Source organism: Chiloscyllium punctatum, chromosome 13, assembly GCF_047496795.1.
Source record: "Chiloscyllium punctatum isolate Juve2018m chromosome 13, sChiPun1.3, whole genome shotgun sequence".
Lineage (NCBI taxonomy): Eukaryota > Metazoa > Chordata > Chondrichthyes > Orectolobiformes > Hemiscylliidae > Chiloscyllium > Chiloscyllium punctatum.
This window is the reverse complement of record NC_092751.1, coordinates 52,568,015-52,588,490: the sequence shown is the minus strand read 5'-3', so window position 1 is coordinate 52,588,490 and position 20,476 is coordinate 52,568,015. Positions and strand designations below refer to the sequence as shown.

The following is a 20,476-nucleotide window of genomic DNA, read 5'->3' as shown; positions in this document are numbered from 1 at the left end:
TAGGGCAGGATTTACACAGCATATTCAAACCCAGAGAAGTGCATTTTTTTCTGGATTTGTTTCGTCATTCATTTAAATGATTTGGATGTGAATAGAGGCCGTATAGTTAGGAAGTTTGCAGGTGACACCAAAATTGGAGGTATTGTGGACAATGAAGACGGTTATCTCAGAGTACAGTGGGATATTGATCAGATGGGCCAATGGGCTGAGGAGTGCCAAAAAGGATTAAATTTGGGGAAATTAGGTTAGGCTATCTGGTTGGCATAGGTTGGACCGAAGAAGTCTGTTTCTGTGTTAGACATCTTTGACTGTGGGATCATAAAAGTGAACTCTGCTCTGGTTCACCTCTGGGTTCTCTGATGTCCACTTGTTCATTATCTAGCTTCCTCAGTCTCTCGTGGGTAAATTTTTGATCTGTATAGTATTTTACTATTACTTTCACAGCTGCTTTGTAAATGAATTGAAGAATGTACAGCTGGAAAAACACAGCAGCGCAGGCAGCATTCGAGGAGCAGGAGTATCAACGATTCGGCATAAGCCCTTCTTCAGGAATGCAAATGAATTGTCCACTGCTGCCCGGCTCCTGACCGTATGATGTTCCATTATCAGTTTATCTTTTCCACAATATCTTTGACGGTCAAGAATTCTTTTTTCCAATAAGTGAGTGCATTTTCCTTCAATTTTCTGACAGTCAAATTCTGCACCATTTTCATTCCCTGTAATTCATATTGCACTCCCTGAAACATCAACTGTGTATTTCTCCTTCCACAGAAACCAGTGATCAATGCCAAAGCCTTGTTGCCTGTGGAGAGGGTGATGTTTGACTTCCTTGTACTGCTGCAGTTTGTGTGGTGAAGGTGCTCCCACAACGTGGTTGGGTAAGAGACATTACAGATTATTCACTCAGCGATATTGAAAAGTAGAAGATATCTGTACAAATCATCATGGTTTTAATTTCACAAAAATATGATTGAGAACTTTTGACATAAGGCTACAGATGGAGAATATTGTGTCCAGTGATCAAAACCATTGCCAAATAAGCAGTTTTTCAAGAATGCCTTAAAGGAAGAAAGTAGATCTTAGAGGGTTAGAGTGGGGATTCCAGACCATGTTCCCTTGGAGTCTATAGAAACAGTCACACAGGTGAACTCAAAAATAAACACATCATTGAGAGTCTGAACTAAAATGAGTTATTGAGATATGAAAGGGTGTGTGGTGCAGGGAGATAGGAATGATTACAGCCAGGAATTAATTCAAAGGTGCGAAAGTAAATTGTTGTCGCTTACAAATGGGAGTCTTTTGATTGATCAGCAAGTTTTGGTACAAGTGAGCACTTCGGCAGTAGAGTTTTCAATATTCCAGAGATTATTGGGAGGGTGAATGTGGGATGCTGGCCAGGAGTGGGTTTAGATAATGAAATCTAGAGTTAACAAAAGGAATGAATGAGAGATTCAGTAAATGAGCTGAGACTGTGGTGACGTCAGGTGATATGACTGAAGTCGAAATAGTGGTCTTGGAGGGGGTCTGGCCTGTCATCCTCACCTCATTCAGCTGTTTGTCAGTTTGTGAATCAAGTGTGTAACAAGCTCAGGAACTGAGTGGCCCTGGCAGAACCCAAAATGGGCATCGCTGAGCAGTTGCTTGACAGCACTGTTGATGACACCTTCCATCACGTCACTGCTGAGCGAATGTGGACTGACGGAGGGCAATTGTCTGAGTTGGATCTACCCTGCTTTTTTGTGTTGGAACATCCCTGAGCAATGTTCCACAAAGTCGGTAGGTGCCAGTGCTGGAGCAGTACTTGTCTTGGTGGGCAGCAAGTTCTGGAGCACAGCCAACAGTATTATTGCCAGAATATTGGCAGGGCCCATACCTTTACACTGGTTATCCATTTCTTGATCTGATTTGAAATGAGTTTTCAACCAAGTTGATTCATATCTGTGATGTGAGGGACCAATGGAGAAGGCTCATCCACTTGGCACTGCTGGCTGAGAATCGCTGCTAATGCTGTCCTCTTATCTGTTGCATGAATGTGTGAGACCCTTCCATCGTTAAGGGTGGGGATATCTGTGATGCTTCCTCCAGTGAGTTGTTTAATTGTCCATCACTATTCTTGACTAGGTGTGGCAGAACTGCAGAAATCAGATCTAATCTGTTGGTTATGGGATCACTTAGTTCTATTTGGTGTTGCTTGTGGTGTTTGGCATGCAGGTTTGGTAGCTGCACCAGGTATGCCTGGTACTGCTCCTGGCATGCCCTCCTGCATTCACCATTGAACCAGGGTTGATTCCCCTGGCTTGATGTTAATGGTTAAGTGGGGGATATCAGGCAATGAGATTTCAGATTGGGCTGGAGTACAGTTCTGCTGCTGTTGTTGGCCCACAGTGAGGCGGAAGTTGCAGGGTCAAGAGGGCTGATTTTGTGGTTGTATTTGCTTGTGCATTGGTCGATGTAATGTGGTCCATCTAGTTTCATTCCTTTGTTGAAACTGTGCAGTGATTAATACAATGAGTGACTTGATGGTCCACTGTCGGGTTTCTTTCCCTCAAGGACATTGTCAATAGCAGAAAAACATCCCCAGTGGTTCCATGGCAAACAGTAGATTCTTCATTCCAGTTAATTTTTTCTTGACTTCAGAGCCACCCTCTACCAATTTGGGATTCAAACCTGAACTTCAGTTGTATATTTTAATATTCTTGATAAATACGACAGGTTTGTTCACTTATTTTTAGAATCACTATCACAGGTTTTGTTTATTGTTTTGGAAATAAAAACAATGTCCATTATCCTGTCTCCTCCATCCTCCCCTCCAACAACAAGAGTGAGGAGCACATGGAGTTTCTCTGTCAATAACATTGAGACAATCCGATCAGCTGCCTCTGCTTCTTTCCTCCCTCTCCACGAGCCCACCAAGCCATTCTGCCTCACAAGGATGCTCCTCATGTAAGTCCTAAACTTGCATTTCCTAGAGTCCCTTGTCAAGCCTTATTTGAGGTCATCTTGGCCATTTACCCTAGTGTAGCTAAATCATGGACATTCCAAATCTCTGTCTCATCCTCCTGCTTGTCACCGTCATTTCCGCCCGCACCTCCCCCCCACCCCCCGCCTTGCAATTCACAGATATTGTTCCTTGTTCTGTCTGTCTGTCTTTTCTGGTTATGTCCTTCTCTCCCATTCTGCTAAAACCTAATATTTGACCTCACCCTCATTGGAAAATCCTGCTCGATCTCCACTCTCCCTTTCTGAATTCATTGTATTTGGTGTCCCTCCAGGATCTATCCTTAGTCCGTCCTGTTTCTCACCTACATACTGCCACGAGGTAACATCGCCCAAAAGCACTGTGTTAGGTTTCACATGTACACTGACAATGTCCAGCTCTCCCTTCCCATCTTCCGTCTCCATTTCTCCACTATTACTCAGTTATCAATCTGCTTACCACGCTTCGATTAGCTGCAATTCACTCCAATGAAACACCGCAATTGTTAAACCCATTGCCTTCAGTTGCTATTCCAAATTCATTTCCCTTACTGCTGTGCCCCTCCCTCTCACTGGGAAGTGTGTACACTCTTCATAATATTGCTTTCATATCTGACCCCAAGGTGTCCTTCTGATCAGACATCTACACAATCACAAACACCAGGAATTCCAATCTCTAAAATGCTGCTTGTCTCCTTCTCACCCCAGCTTCATTGCGACTGAAACCCTAACCTGTGTCAGTGTTGCCTTTAACTTAACAAATCTGAAACAGAACCCTTGATTCCGCGACTGACCCAGAATCTGGTTCAAGACTCACCCGTAATGGGACACATCCTCTCCATATTTATCCTGTCAAACCTCGACAGCATTCTGTATGTTTCAGAGATCATCTCTCATTCTTCCAAAGTCCAGTGAGTAGATTCCCAACTTATTCAGCCTTTGCTTACAGGATAATCCCTTCAAAACAGGGATCATCCCAATGGATCTTCTCTGAAATGCCTCCAATAAACTGCTCTATTTCATGAACTAAAGTGACCAAATCTGTTCACGTTACTCCAGATGTGCTCTCACTTGCCATTTGTTTAGTTGCCCTAAGGTATATGCACCAAACTCTGAAATTGCAAACTCTTTGAAATAAGGGACAGCATTCCATTCCCTTTCCTGATTCCATGTTGTAACTGTGTGCTCGCTTTCTGTGTTTCCTGCTCATTTTCCCCCAGTCCCTTTGTGGTGCAGCTTTCTACAGTTTATCCCAAGTTATACTCTATTTGCCAACTAGTTGCCCAGGTTTCCTGTGCATATTTCTCTCTAAACTGTTTTTAATCCTTTTGGAACTTTCCTGTTATGCCTTTTCTAGGAGATTTTCCCCCTCATTATTCGAAACATGTACTGTGAGCACTGGGCAGTGGGAAGCATGCTCAGTTGCTATCTTTCAGGGATACTCTGTTTCATGACTGAGAGGAGCTTGCTGCCCATTGGTCAGAATGGAGACAACTTGCCCATCAAGGTGCATGAGCCTTTCACACCCCATGTCTTATTGAGGAGGCACAGCGGCAGAATGGAAGGAAAGAAAAGGAAGCAAATCCTGCTCTCCACATCTCACTGAATCTTGGGACATTCTGTCTCATGTTCAGTCACATGAAGTCCCAAGGTGAAAACTCATCAATACCCACATAGATTTGCCCTTGAAGTTCCTGCTAACCTCCGCCAGGGGTAATGTGTACAGTCCTCCTGTGCCAGGAGGAGGGGATTGTATGTGTTTCAAACTTGAACTGACAGTGACGGATTTTATAAACTTGTATTACAGGCAGATATTCAGATGGAAATCTCAGTCATTATAACGCCAAACTCTGACAGAATTACTCAATACATCAGGACCTGGATATTCATATTGTGTGAGAGTATTGTGTTCCAGATCAATACCATTTGCTGAATAAAAGATCTCCTTTGAATCAAACCATCCTCTCAATAGATCTTCCCAAATCTTCAACATGTGTCCTGTAACCCTTGTATAATGAGCTGATGGGTCTAAGGTTTATTATTACAACGTGTAACTTTTGTAAACCGCTTTGTCACAGCTCTCCAAATTTCCTTTGCTACAAGGAGAACTCCTCAGTTTCCCCAAACCCCTGATTCCCCAATGTCTGTTTTCTCTCTATAAGGTACACATCAGGATTGTGTTGGAACATTCTCCACTTGCCTGCATCAGTGCACCCCCCCACCCCCCAACAATATTAAAGAAAGTGAACATCCTCCAGGGTAAAGCACTGTACCTGAGTGGTTTCCCGTCCACCACCTTCAGCATTCCCTTTCCCCACCCTCGAGGCACAGTGGCATCACTGTAAAAGATCAAGTCAGCATTGTCCTACCCGACCATAGGACTGCTCACTCATTAGAGAGAGATGTCTAGTAGTGGTTAACCTGAATATTACCACAGCACATGCAAGGGGAGAGGTTGAAAAGGAGAGTCCATTAATTGCGGATGGTTATTCTTGATGTGTATTAGCAACACACATGTCACGTGAACAATTAATGTTAAAAAAGCCCCACAAATTCTGCAACTAAAATCCCCCATTCCTTGAACCATCCTGGTAAATCTCCTGTGCCCCCTGTCAGGGACCCTGCCATCCTTCCCAATGTGTGGGCGATCTGTGGTGCGCACAGACCCAGCATCTCTGAACCCTGTGGGTGATAGCATAAAACAACAGTTGCACTAAACCTCACTGTCTGGAAGAGAGCGAGAGACAGAAATCCCGAAGGCATTTAAAATCTATTTAGGATCACACGTGCAAGGCCAAGACTAACAGGTCTATGGCCTCTGTGCTGGAAAATGGGATTAAAATAGTTAGCTGGGAGATTTCTTTACAGCATAAACCCAATGGACCACAAAACCGTTTTCTGTCATGTAGACCACAGATGCGTAATATAGGAATATGACAAGCCACAAATAGAAACCGGGTCAGAGAAGGTGATATTAGAATAGATGATACGTGATTGATTAATGTTTTTTGGAGGAAATGTGACAGAGGTTAAGTGGGACATTGTGGAGCTCTGGGTGCAGGAATCTGAAATAAAAATGGGTTATCCTGAAGGCTGGAATGAAAGAAAGGCACATCACAGAGATTTGAGAGGGTGGACAAGATTAAAGATACAAAGTGTGTTGAGACTGGAGGAGATTAGAGGTTGGAGGATGTTGCAGAGATTTTGAGATGTCTTTGATACAGAGATAGTGATAGTTCTGAGGCTAGAGATGAATTATAGAGATAAGGATGAGTTGTTAGCTTTCCCAACCCGACCTCTTCACTGATAATGATTGTTTCTCTGTCCTCATCTGCCATTGCCTCCATAGGCCTGCGACAATGAGAGTACACAGATAGTATGTTCCTGTTAAGGCCAAGGCTGGGAGGCATCGAGAATGCTGCATGTCCTGAGAAATTGAGGCTCTGGTCAAGAAAATGAAGGAAGGATATGGCAGGTACAGACCCCTCTGTGTTTGTGTGAATCCATAGAGGATGATAAGAGAAGTAGGAGTATACTCGCAGAAAACCAGAAGGCAAAAAAGGGGACATGAGATAGCTTTGGGAAATAGGTTTAAGGAGAATCCAAAGAGATTCTACAAATACACTAAAGAGAAAAGAATAACTAGGCAGAGAATAGCCACCCTCAAAGATCAACAAGACTGTCTATGGAACAGCAGGAGGTGGGAGAGATTTTAAGTATTTGATGTCAGATTTTAATGAAAGGGGATATGAAAGTTAGAGAAGTTGGAGAAATAAATAGTGATAACTTGGCAAGTGTACATATTACAGAGGAGGTGGTACTGGATGTCTTAAAATGCCTAAAGGTGGATAAATCCCTGAATCTGATCAGGTGTATCCCAGAACTTTGTGGGTAATTAGGGAAGCTTTTGCCGGGCCCCTCGCTGCGATATTTGTATCATCGATCGCCACAGGTGAGGTGCTGGAAGACTGGCGCCATTATTTGAGAAAGGTGGTAAGGAAAAGCCAGGGAACTATAGACCGGTGAGCCTGAAGTCAGTGGCAGAGAAGTTGTTGGAGGGGATTCTCAGGGACAGGATTTACGTGTCATTGGAAAAACAAGAAATGATTCGGGAGAGTCAGCATGGCTTTTCTTTTGAAATCAGTAACTTGGACTTGAGAAAGACACAAGGTTTCCCATAACACACTGGTTAGCAGGTTCAGTACCATAGAATTCTGGCGGAACTAGCTGTTTGGATACGGAATTGGCTGGAAGGTCAACGAGTCAGAGATGGATAGCACAGAAACAGAGACCCGTCGGTCCAACCAGTACATGCTGATCAGATATCCCAATGCAATCTAGTCCCACCTGTCAGCACCCGGCCCATATCCTTCCTATTCATATACACATGAAGATGCCTTTTAAATGTTGCAATCGTAATGACCTCCACCAATTCCTCTGGCAGCTCATTCCATACACGTACCACCCTCTGTGTGAAAACGTTGCCTCTCAAGTCTCTTTAAAGTCTTTCCCTATGTCCTCTAGTGCTGGGATCCCCGATGCCAGGGAAAAGCCCTTGTCTATTTATCCTATCCATGCACCTCAGGTTTTCATATACATCAATAAGATCACCTCTCAGCCTCCGACTCTGCAGGGAAAACAGCCCCAATCTATTCAACCTCTATTCAACCCCCAGCCTAGCTCAAATCCTCCAACCATGGCAACATTCTTGTAAATCTTTTCTGAACCCTTTCAAGTTTCACAACATCCTTCCAATAGGAGGGTGACCAGATTTGTACGCAACATTCCAAAAGTGGCCTAACCAATGTCCTGTACAGCTGCAGCATGATCTCATAACTCCTGTACTCAATACATTGTCCGATAAAGGCAAGCATACCAAATGCCGCCTTCGCTATCCTATCTACCCGCACTCCAGGGCCTCTTTGTTCAGTAACACTCCTCAGGACCTTACCATTAAGTGTATATGTCCTGCTAAGATTTACTTTCCCAAAATACCACTCCTCAGCCATTCACCCATCTGATCAAGATCCCATTGTACTCTGAGGTAATCTTTTTCACTGTCCACTGCACCTCCAGTTTTGGTGTCATCTCACTAACTATACCTCCGATGTTCACATCTAAGTCATTGATATAAATGACGAAAGATAGTGGATCCAGCAGTGATCCTTGTAACACTCCACTAGTCACAGGCCTCCAGTCTGAAAAGCAACCCTCCATCACCACCCTCTGCCTTCTGCCTTTGAGCCAGTTCTGTATCCAAATGGTTAGATCTCCCTGTATACCATGAGCTCTAACCTTGCAGAGCAGTCAGTGTCATAGTGGAGGGTACTTTTTGGTCTGGAAGCCTGTGATGAGCAATATGCTGTCAGGCTGGGTACTGGGTCCACTGCTTTTTGCCACTTATATAAATGATTTCTATGTGAATATAGGAGCTATGGTTACAATAGATACCAAAATTAGAGGTGCAGTGGACAGCAAAGCTACCTGAGAGTACAATGCGACTCCGATCAAATGGGCTGAGGAGTGGCAGATGCAGTTTAATTTAGATAAATGTGAGGTTCTGCATTTTGGAAAAGCAAATCAGGGTATGACTTATACACTTAATGGGAAGATCTTGGGGAGTGTTGCTGAACAAAGAGATCTTGGAGTGCAGGCTCATAGTTCCTTGAAAGTGGAATCATCGGCAGGGTAGTGAAGAAAGTGTTTGGTGTACTTGCCTTTATTGGTCTGTGCATTGAGTACAGGAGTTGTGACATCAGTGTGCAGCTGTACAGGACATTCATTCAGCCACTTCTGGAATTCTGCTTTCAGTCCTGGTCTCCCCGCTATTGGAATGATATTGTGAAACTTGAAAGGATTCAAGAAAAAGATGCACAGATGTGGCCAGGGTTGTGGGATTGAGCTATAGGGAGAGGCTGAATAGACTGAAGCTGTTCTCACTGGAGAATCGGATGCTGAGAGGTGACCATAGAGGTTGATAAAATCGTGAGGGGCATGGATAGGGTAAACAGCCAGGGTCTTATTCCTGTTTAGGTGAGTCCAACACCAGAAAGCACAGGCATGAGGGAAAAGATTGAAAAGGGATATTAGGGGCAAAGTTTCAAGCTGAACGTAGTATATGTATGGAATGAGCTGCCAGAGAAAGTGTGGAGGCCGGTACAGTTACAACATTTAAAAGGCATCTCATTGGATATGTGATTGGGAAAGGTTTAGAAGGCTATGGGCCAAGGGCTGGCATATGGGACGAAATTAATTTAGGATATCTGGTTGGCATGGACAAGTTGAACTGAAGGGTCTGTTTCTGTGCTGTACAACTCTATGGCACTAATAAATTAAAATTAAGATAGTTTTCTCTTTTATGGAGAGTTAGCAGAAGGCCAGACAATTCTCCTTGGAGCTGAGAAGGTTAAGCAGTGATTTCGACCAGGAGTTGATTTGTTTCTAGGGTATAGAGTGAGAAATTTTTAACGTCACAATTTTTAGTAACTATTTTCAGGTAACTGGCAAATAATGCAAAGAAAAATGTGAAGATTATTTTGTTCACTAAGTTCTGAGCATCTGGAACAGTTTGACCGACAGCCGGATGAAGATTCAGTAGTTATTGTCAAAACAAATTTGAAATTTAACAATTTTAAGGAAGGATTTGGAGGGCTATGTCCGAATGGGAGGTGAGTTGGGACTGACTGGCACCATCTCCAGAAGGAGAGAGTACAGCCCCAATGGGCTGAATAGCCTCCAGCCCCTGTGCTCTGTGATACTGACCCATTCACTGTGAATGATGAAGCTCATCACAGGGCAGAGCCGTAGAGATGTACAGCATGAAAATAAACCCTTTGGTTTAACTGGTCCATGCTGACCAGATATCCCAACCTAATCTAGTCCCATTTGCCAACACTTGGCACATATCACTCTACACCCTTCCTATTCATATACCCATCCAGATGCCAAATGGTTTAATTGTACCAACATCCTCCACTTCCCGAATGAAGATTCCATACAAGCACCAACCTCAGTGAGGAAAGAAAATTGCCCCTCAGATCCATTTTAAATTCTTCCCCTCTCATCTTAAACCTATGCCCCCTCATTCTGGGCTCCCCCACCCCAGGGAAATGACCTTGTCTATTTATCCTACCCATGCCCCTCATGGTTTTATAAATGTCTATGAGGTCACCCCTCAGCCTCTGATGCACCTGGGAGGATCCCACCCCTCATGTCACAATGGGGCCTGGCTGATTGACACAGCTTCAGACCAATAGGAGAGTTGGCATGATCCTCCAGCCAATGGGAGTGAATGAGGGGTGGGTCCAGCAGGTCAACACATGACCATCAGCTTTGCAGGCGCAGTGTCACTGTGAGGGGGGACTGAATGTGAAGGAGTGGGAGAGACAGCAGATACTGGGAGAGAGATGGAGTTAGTGTGGACTGGGAAGGTTGATAAACACTGTTTCAGTCTGCTGGACCTGAATTAGATACTCCGGGTAAATTAGAACCAAAAGAACTGCGGATGCTGTAAATCACACACAACAACCAGAAGGTGCTGGAAAAGCTCAGCAGATCAGGCAGCATCTGTGAAAAGAAATCAGTTCACATTTTCGATCCAGTGACTCTTCCTCAGGAACTGATGTTACTGAGAAAAAAAAGTCTGTTTTTATGCAGAAGGTAGGGGTTAAGGAGTAAATGATAAGTGGGGATAGAGTCCAAAGAGAGAGATAGGAGCAGTTGGACAAAGGAGTGAATAATGATCGGACGGGGGGAGGGTGAATAGCTGTTTATGGGGACTGTTAGTGGCTAACCATAGGTAGTGTGTAATGGCAGGCTACGTAATAACAAGGCCTGGTATGTGGGGTAGGGGGCAAAGACACAAGGACGTGGGAGAGTTCAGAACCTAAAATTATTGAATTTGATGTTGAAGCCAGAGGGTTGCAGGGTCCCCGAGTGGGAGATGAGGTGTTGTTCTTCCAGTTTGTGTTAAAGTGTGGCTCTGAAAAAGCACAGCAGGTCAGGCAGCATCCAAGGAGCAGGAGAATAGATGTATTGGGCATGTCAGCACTTCATCAGAAATATGGGTGGTGGAATATGGCTGAGAGATAAATAGGGAGGGGTGTTTGGGGTTGGGGTAAAGGGAGCTCGGAAGGCAATAGGTGGTTGTAGATGGAGGGTCGTGGTGAGAGGGTGGAATGGATAATTGGAAAGGAAGATAGACAGGTGGGACTGTTCAAGAGGCCAGTGCTGAGTTGGAGGGTTGAATCTGAGATAAGTTGGGGGGTGGGAGATGAGGAAACCTTGATGCCGTGTGGTTGAAAGTTCCCAAGGTGGAAGATGAGGTGTTCTTCCTCCAGGTGTCGGGTGGCTCGGATTTGGGTTGGAGGACTTGCATGTCCTTGGCAGCGTGGTGACGGAGGGGGTGGGGGGTAACCGAAGTGGTCGGCCACAGGGCGGTGGGGTTGGTTGGTGAATGTGTCCCAGAAATGTTCCCTGAAATATTCCACAATTTGGTGTCCTGAGAGCAAGGGACACAATAGGTGAGGTGTTTGGGTGGGCAGGGAAATCTCTGCTGGATGTAGGAGGATCCAGTGGTGCCTTCGATGGAGGTGAGGGGAAGGTGTGGGCACAGGTTTTCCACCTCTTGCAGTGGCAAGCGAAGATGCCTGGAGTGGAGGGTGGGTTGGTGGGGATCGTGGATCTAACGTGGAAGTCACAGAAGGTATGGTCTCTGTGGAATGCTGAAAGGGGTGGGGAGGGGAAATATATCTCAGGGGGTTGGATCTGATGGTGGAAAGAGCAGAGGATGACGCGTTGTATATGGGTGGAAGGTGAGGATGGTGGGATTCAATCTTTGTTGCATTTGGAGGGGTGGGGTTCAAGGGCAGTGGTGTGGGAAGTGGAGGAGATACACTGGAGGGCATTGTTGACCACATGTGAGGGGAAATTGCAGTCCTTGAAATAGGAAGCCATTTGGTATGGTCTGAAGTGTTCTTCCAGCTTGCATCAAGCTTCACTGGAACACCGCAGTAAGCATGAGACAGAGATGTTGGACAGGGATACAGTCTTGTTTGTTAAAGAGCAGGCAATTGGAAGCTCAGGGTCTTTTTTGCAGGCACAATGTAGATCATCAGCCACCATTTCCACCACCGCCACTGAGATGCGAGAAGGTTCCTGTCTCCTCCATTAACAGCTTTCCACCTTCCCACTCCTTTATCTTTCCAAATGTTCCTGTGTCTCTTTGGGCTCTGTCCCCACCTATTATTTACTCTTTAACCCCTATCTCCTGTAGTCCAAAGATCTGTAGGTTTGGTGAATTGGCCCAGCTAAGGTTCCTGTAGGGTTCAAGGATGTGCATTAGTTCGGGGGAAATGGAGAGTAATAGAGTAGGAGAATGGGTCTGGGTGGGATAAACTTCGGAGGGTGGGTGTGGAATTGTTGGGCCAAAGGGCCTGTTTCCTGAAGGGATTCTAATTTTCCCAGGTTCTGAGGAAGGGTCACTGGACCCATGATGACCCATGGTGTGTGCAGGAGGCGGAAAGGGGAGAGTGGTAGCAGAAACCGGATGAAATGTATCAGTGTAGACTGGGAGGGTTTAGTTACACTCTGTGCAGGTCGTTAGTCTGAATTAGAAACTCTTGGTCCCACGTTTGCAGCAAAGGGGAAGATGGCTTGGGCCTCAGGCAGTGAGAAGTCCTGGGTTATGGCCAGCATCTTTATTTGGGGCAAGGTACAGCAAGGAGCATGCACGTGTCCTCTTCCTGGGTGGGGGCGGGGTGATTTGAAGAGGAGCATTTACACATCAAACACGTACCAAGAGAAGTGTTTGTCTTCACTATTCCTCTTGCAATGACTGTGAGCTTTGTTTTGTGAATTCATTTTATAGGATATTAATTGAGAATAATTGAGACTGGGATCTCAATAAACAAGTTTCTACAGTCAGCGCAGTCCTCAGGATCTGAATATCATTGGGATTTAACTGTGGAACGAGAAAGGTTTGTCTGTTCTATCTGTGGGAAAATATCTTCAATATTTTTGTCAAGCCAAAAGCAGAAAGATGTTCAAGTTCATGGTTGGATCCCACTTGGGGTATGTGTTCAATTCTTGGCCCTGCAGCTGTGGAAGGAGGTATTGGCCTGAGAGAGAGCACAGATTTATCCAAATTACACCTCGTCTTTTTGCAGGAACTGTCAGATTTAGTCTCACTCATCCACTTTATAATGTTAATCTGTAAACTCCCGACTTCCAATTCTCTGCAAATTTCTCGTGGACTCAAATTCCAGCACCATTTCAGGTGGAACGTTCCAGATTCTGACAACTGTCTGTTCATTCAGAAACTGCTGAAGTCCATTTTGACTCTGGGGTTACAAAGGGCTGAATTGAAAGATGCAATGCTGGTCTCAGCTCCCATTGAGATGCATTGGAACAGTACAGGAGGCTGAGGGCAGTGTAGGTGTGAGCAGACAATGAAAATGACAGGGCTGCACTGTGGGGGCTGCTTGGCTCACTGAGAGTGTTTTGGAGTTGGGTGTAAATAGTGAGGTGACAGGGAGAAGGTGAAGCTGAAACTCCATTTTAGTTCAGGCCTTTCAGAAATTCAGTCCCAATGGGAATAGTCAATTTGTCAGTGATACCTGTGGAGTATTTAAGTTTTTAAGGTATGACATATCAGCTTAAGTGAAGATTTTTTTTTTGTTGTTATAATGGACATGTTTGAAGTGAAGGAATGTTACTAACTCATTTAAATTCTCTTAATGGGAGTAACTAGTGAATGTAGAGAGACGTTGTGACAGGAGCCCTCAGACCCGTGGTGTGCTCCTCTTGCACAATGTGGGAAATAAGGGCCGCTTCCAGTGTCCCTGACGGCTATTTGTGCAGCAAGGGTTCCCATCTGCAGCTACTGGGAAACTGCTTTTCAAAGCTGGAGCTGGGAGTGGACTCACTGTGGAGTATCTGCAATACTGAGAATGTTATGGACAGCACGTGTAGTGAGTTAGTCACACTGCAGGTGAGGGTTACACAGGCAGAAAGGGAATGGGTGAACATCAGATCCAATAAAAGGCTCAGGAAGTGAGTACAGGAGTCCCCCATTGTTATCCCCTTCTCATACAGATACTGTATACCACTTGGGATTCTGTAAGGGCGGGAATGGGTGGGGTGGCTTCTCGGGAAATCAGCATCAGCCAGGTTCATGACACCACAGAGAGCTCTGCTGATCAGAACAAGAGGAATGAGAGTGGCAGGGCTACAGTGGCAGAGGATTCAATAATCAGGGGTACAGCCAGGCACTTCTCTGCCCACAGGCATGTATCCAGGATGGGATGTAATCTCCCTGGTGCCAAGATCCATGATATCATGGAGTGGCTGTAGGACATTCTGGAGCTGAAGGGTAAACAGGCCGTTGTTGTGCAACACAGAGATACCAACAATATCGCTAAACAGAGGGATGAGGGCCTGAAAGCTGGACATAGGGAGAGCAGAGATACATTAAAATGTAGCTCCTGAAATGTAATAATGTCAGACTTAGTCCCAGTGCCATGTGCTAATGAGAGCAGGAATGAGAAGGTAGATCAGCTGGATGTGTGGCTGGGGAAATGGTGTACCAGAGAAGGGTTTTGATTCTTCAGGCACTGGGACTGTTTCTGGGTGGGACCTGTACCAGCCTGACCGGTTACCCCCGGGCAGAGCTGAGATAAGTACGATGGGGGCTTTTGCCAGTTCTATTGGTGAGTTTGTAACTAGTCTGGCAGGGGGATGGGAACGAAAGTGTAGGCTTAGATGGGTCAGATTCAGGAGAGGGAATGGGAGGTAGAATATTAGTGATGTAGTTAGCGGCTCAGAAAGCCAAAGGAAAGGAGGATTAAACGGAGATTGAGTCCCTGTTCAGCCATCAGTCCTGATATCCCAGGACGGTGAGTCAACAAAATCTGGAGCTGTTTACATGTCTATGACTCAATGTGCTTCAGCAAAATGGTGGAAATCTGCAATAAAAACAAAAAGCGCTGGAGATCCTCAGCAAGTCTGTCAGTGTCTGAAATGATGACAGATGCAGGAAACATTGCAGCCTTGAAGAAGTGTTCAGATGATCACACCAGGCACTGCAATATCGGTTACACGCTGAGTGCCAGAACGTGGGACTAGAATAAATAGGTGCTTGATGACCAGCATGAATACGATGGGGCTGGAAAGTTGACGATTTGGGTCAGGGCTATTTATCAAGACTGACAAATGGTCCCCACCCAAAACATCAACCTTCCTGCTCCTCTGATGCTGCCTGACCTGCTGCACCTCCCCAGGTCCACATTGTACAGACTCTGACTTCCAGCATCTGCAGTCCTTAACTATCTTCCCATCCCAGGACTCATCTGGTGATCCTCCTTTACACTCTCTCAATAACCAGGAGAGCCTTCCTTGGAAAAGGGGAACAAAGGTGTACACAGTACTCCAGGTGTGGTCTCACCAAGGCCCTTCCAGAAAGGGATCCCTGTCCCCATCTTATCCATAATGGTCATCAAGCACACGGGCCTGGTGTGATCAGCTCAACACTTCTTCAAGGCTGCAATGTTTCCTGCATCTGTCACCATTTCAGATGCTGCCAGACCCGCTGAGGATCTCCAGCACTTTCTGTTTTCTCTGTTATAGAGTATTGAAAGGGGGGATTTGCAGTTGAGAAATTCAAATTGAACTTCATGTTACTTGATCCGTGCCGATCTGAATATCATTGGCCTTTTCATCTGGAAGGAAAGGTTTGCATTCTGTTCATGGGCTAATATTTCAAATGTCCGTGTGACGAAAAAAGTACTGAGACAGTGAAGTCCATGTTAGCGTGGGGACTTGGTTTTTGAAAGTCTAAAAAAATCATGGCACATTTCCCTGGAACAGTCAAGCCACAGATTGGTTTTGTATGAGGACAATTAGCCATGAAACCACAAAGACCAAAGGATTCCTGCATCATGGAAAAAGCTATGAAAATGGGATTGATGTAATGGAGTGAATTATTGATCATTGATTGTAATCCATTGGTGTTGTCACATCGGTTCCAGCGCCGTAGGGAAACACGGGAAATGTGATGAATGCAGTGTCAGTTTAAGTTATTCAACTGGAAAGGTGAAGAAGAAATTTACAAGGATGATGCCAGGTCTCAGGGGTCTGAGTTACAGGGAGAGGTTGGACAAGCGAGGACTTTTTTGTTTAGAGCATAGGTAACTGTGGGGGAATATTTTATAGTAGTGTATAAGACCATGAGAGGCATGGGTAAGGTGAATGCCTCGGTCTTTTTCGCAGGGACTCAAGGATTGGAGGGCATCCGGTTTAAGTTAGAGGAGAAAGAATACATGGGAACCTGAGGGGCAACTGTTCTACACAAAGGTGGTATGTATATGGAATGAACTGCCAGTGGAAGTGGTTGAGGTGGGTATATTAACAACAAGTAAAAGACATTTGGACAAATACATGGATAGGAAGGTTTCAGAGGCAGATGGGCCAAGTGCAGGGATATGGGGTTAGCGTGGATGGACATTCTGATCGGCATGGGCCAGTTTGGGCCAAAGGGCCTGTCTCTGCTGTAGGATTCTATAACTCTAAGTGCATTTGCTATTTCTCCCCCTAACTCTGTTGGTATCCTGGGATGTATTCCATCGGGGCAAGGAGACTTGTTTACCTTTAGCTCCATTAACTTGCCCAGCTCTAACTCTTTCATGATAACGGTTATTATCTAGGTCCTCACCTTCCTCAGTCTCCTTATCACTTACTGCCATGTTCTTCGTATCCTCCACTGTGAAGACTGACTGCTGTGTCCTCATATTCCTGAACCCTGCTGGATAGGAATAACTAGGCACAGAACTCTGAGAGGTCTTCTTTGAGTCTTTATTGATGAGACACGGCAGTACCTGGATAGTGTACATGCAAAACACCTCCAGGTAGCATCAGGTAACTCCCCGCCTGTCGGATGTGCCACTCCCATTCTTAAACCTTTGTGGTTTGGGACCTTGAATAGAGACTGTCTCTCAGTATTATCTCCATGGCAACGGCAGTTAGAAAGTCTAGTTCAGTTCAGCACTTTGTGGCTAAAACACACACCCCTTCCCCACACCCCTGTGGCTCCCTTAAGTATCTGACAGGCACTTCAGTTTCAGTGGGGTATCTATCAGGATTCTGATGTGGAGGAGCTGGTGGTGGGGTGGACAAAGTTTAAAAACCACACACCACCAGGTTATAGTCCAACAGGATTATTTGGAAGTACAAGCTTTTGGAGTGTGCTGTGATTTTTAACTTGATCAGGATTATCTCTATGGTAACTGTTAAATGCTTCAACAATTACAGAGGCCATATGTTCCCTACACAATAAGTTTCCCTCTAGCAGTGTAAACTGCTATTCTGGCCCTGGGGATAGCTACTCATCACTTTTTATCCCCAATTTCATCATGCTTTCTGTAGATCTTTGAAGTTTTTCCAATCTCCGAATTTATCCTTGGTCTTTGACAGTTTGTATGCGTTCTACTTCAATTTGACAGTCTCCCTTATTTCCTTAGACATGGCAGATTACTCCTTTTCCTACAGTCCTTCCTTTTCACTGATATGTACTTTTGCTGAGAAATTTGAAAAATTACTTTGATATTCCTCCACTGTCTGTCAACTGTCCCACAGTAAAGTCTTTGCTTCCATTCTGCATTCGCCAACTCCTGCCTCATCATATTGTAGTCTCCTTTGTTTAAGCACAGGTTCTTGGGATTGGATTTAATCTTCCCGCTTTCCATCTGTGTTCTAAATTCAACCAGATTAATGACAAGTCTTTTATCAGATTACAAGGGGAGGCAATGTTTCCTGGGTGTTTTGGTTTCATTGTCAGTGACCTTGGCTTTGTAATAAAGTACAGGATAGATATTCACAACAGAGTATTCTGGACGCTGTGAATGTACTACACAGTCTAAAACCATAAATCACTGTCTCCCCTCAGTTTAAAATTGCAAAATCATTATCTCCTACACGCTTCCTCACTACCTAAGTTTGGAACACTAATCCACCTGACTATCCTGCTGTTTCTGAAAATCTCCTTTGGTGAAGATGGTGAGTTTTGGATTCATCTTTCTGGTTAGTACCATAAGAAGATAAGCCCTGGGCACAGGAGAGGCAATGCAGCCCTTTGAATCAGCTCCACCATTTAATACGGTGATGATTGAGCTCACCTCGGTCTCAGCTGGATTTTCCCGCCTGCTCTCTCTCACGCTTCAACTCATTGCAAATTAAAAATCTGTATCTCTTCATTAAATTTGCTCATTGTCTTGGCATCCACCGCATTTTGGATAGGAAATTCCACAGATTCACAACACATTGAGATAGGTACATTCTTCTTCATGAGAATAGAATAGAGTCCCTATAGTGCAGAAACAGGGTATTCATCCCTCTAATCCACACCAACCCTATGATGAACATCCCATTCAGACCCACCCATTCCCTGTAACCCTGCATTTCCCGTGGCTAATTGCCTAACCAGCACATGCATGGACCCTGTGAGCAGTTTGGCATGACCAATCCACCTAACCTGCACATCTTTGGACTGTGGGAGGAAACTGGAGCACCGAACAAAACCATGCAGACATGGGGAGAATGTGTAAACTCCATACAGTTGCCTAACGCTGGAATCAAACCCGGGTCGCTGACGCTATGAGGCAGCAGTGTTAGCCACTGAGCCACCTCTGCTTAAAATCTGCTGCCCATTATTAACCTCCACACCCCGCAATTGGCTAAATGTATATTCCTTACGTCAGAAATCGAGGTGTCTGAGCGGATGTCTTCGTAAATCCCAGTAACAGCCCACATGTCCTGTGTGTCTGAATAGATATCCTATACACAATACCCTCCAGCCCACACTTTCTTTCACTTTCCAGGGATAGGTCTCCAGAGGCTTCATGGGGACTACAAATCCCACAGTCCCTGAGGCAGGGACCACACGTGTGTGGGGAAACCCACCATTGTACATGTACAGAATGTGGGCGGGTTTTGGAGCATGGTCTTTGGGGTAACTAGCGGAAAGCATTTCACACTGTGATTGGCTGGAGAAGGGACGCATCTGCCTATGGTATTGATCAGTTGGGGGGGGGGGTCAAAGTGACACTGCGCCCAGATGGGACCAAGTTCCATTCGCAACGTGTCATAACACTGGAAATTGACCAATGGGAAACAAGGAAGAATCTGACCCATTCTCCCAGTCTGAAGGTTCCTCTTCTGTCCAGGATCTGCCACCTCCCTTTCTGTTTCCTTTTGTTTTATTCAGCTGTTACATTATTGACTTTGCAGCAACTGAAGGGAAAGGAAGTGAACCCAGAAAGGGTGCAGAGTCTAACCAGGGACGGGAAGTGGTGGCATGGATCTGTTTATCAACAACTCCATGAGAATGTAGAGGGCGTACGTTAGGGGGTAGCAGAGTCAGAATGATGGGAGAGAGTAAGAGGGCTGGAGGGTTACAGCTTTGGGAGAAGAAAGGGGAGAAAGATATTCCAGAGAAACTAGAATTGTCTGTTCTGAATTTCTAATCTGTACATATTCCTTTTATACAGGGTGCTAGATGGTGAAGATTTGCAGACTGAAATCTCAACATCACGTGCAGATCGTGATTAAGTTACATAACATTTGATGAACCAAAGATGGAGAATCACTGGGCCAAAATCCTGCAACACTCTCTCTCCCAGCGTTGTCGGTCTCTCTGCGCCAAATGGACTGTGAATGGTACAAGACAGCAGCTCCCTACCATCTTCCCAAGGGTAACGAGAGATGGGGAATAAATGCTGGCTGAGCCAGTGATGCCCATATCGTGGAAACGGTTTCTATCACTAGTTCCTGAAACCCAATTGATATTCCTGCAGGATGATGAGGGATGCTGAGTGTATCCTCCAGGAGGCAGCACCATCACATTACCCCTGCCTACACCCACACAGTAACACCGCAACGCCACTGGAACAAAAGGCAGTGAAGCCAAAGGAGGACTGAGATATAGTTCTTCAAGGTAAAGTCATGAATGGGGATTGGAACAGAGCAGGAACAGGAGACTGAGCTGGATGGTCAGCTGTTTCCCATTGAATGGTGGAGCAGGATTGAAAGGCCGAATGGTCTCCTCCTGCTGCTATCTCCGAGGTATGTATATAACCATGGAGCCCGGGTAGGAAGAAGGGGGCAGGGATTCTCCAGGAGATTGCACTTCCACAACAGTTTTCAGTGAGGGATGGTTTGATGGATTTTATTTAACATTTATCTTTAACACGAGGTTTGTAAATTTTGGTTTAAAATGTTGTAAAAGCTTTTTGCACCGCAAATAAAATTAAAGAAAATAAATTGAACTGTCTGAATATAACAGTTTTAAAACTTTCAACCTCCTGTAAAACAAAATCCTGTCTATTCCCAGACACCATCACTTTCCAGCTACTCAAACTCCTGGGAAATATTCCCTCCTTGTCTGAACCTTTGGATTGATTTAACAGCTTTTCAGTTCTCGTTCTGTGAGATGTGAAGCGTTCTTTTTCCC

General features: G+C 45.1%; 1 long non-coding RNA gene across 3 annotated transcripts; it reads left to right on the top strand.

Moving 5' to 3' along the window:
- Window positions 1-481: 481 nt before the first annotated feature.
- LOC140484503 (uncharacterized) lies at window positions 482-19,751 on the top strand. 3 transcript variants are annotated; one of them, XR_011962209.1, is made up of 4 exons: window positions 482-660; window positions 772-878; window positions 12,845-12,953; window positions 19,515-19,751. It is a non-coding gene; the product is annotated as an uncharacterized lncRNA (long non-coding RNA). The 3 variants fall into 3 exon arrangements; XR_011962211.1 differs by lacking the exon at window positions 12,845-12,953; XR_011962210.1 differs by lacking the exons at window positions 12,845-12,953; window positions 19,515-19,751 and adding an exon at window positions 6,326-6,382.
- The last annotated feature ends 725 nt before the right edge of the window (window positions 19,752-20,476 follow it).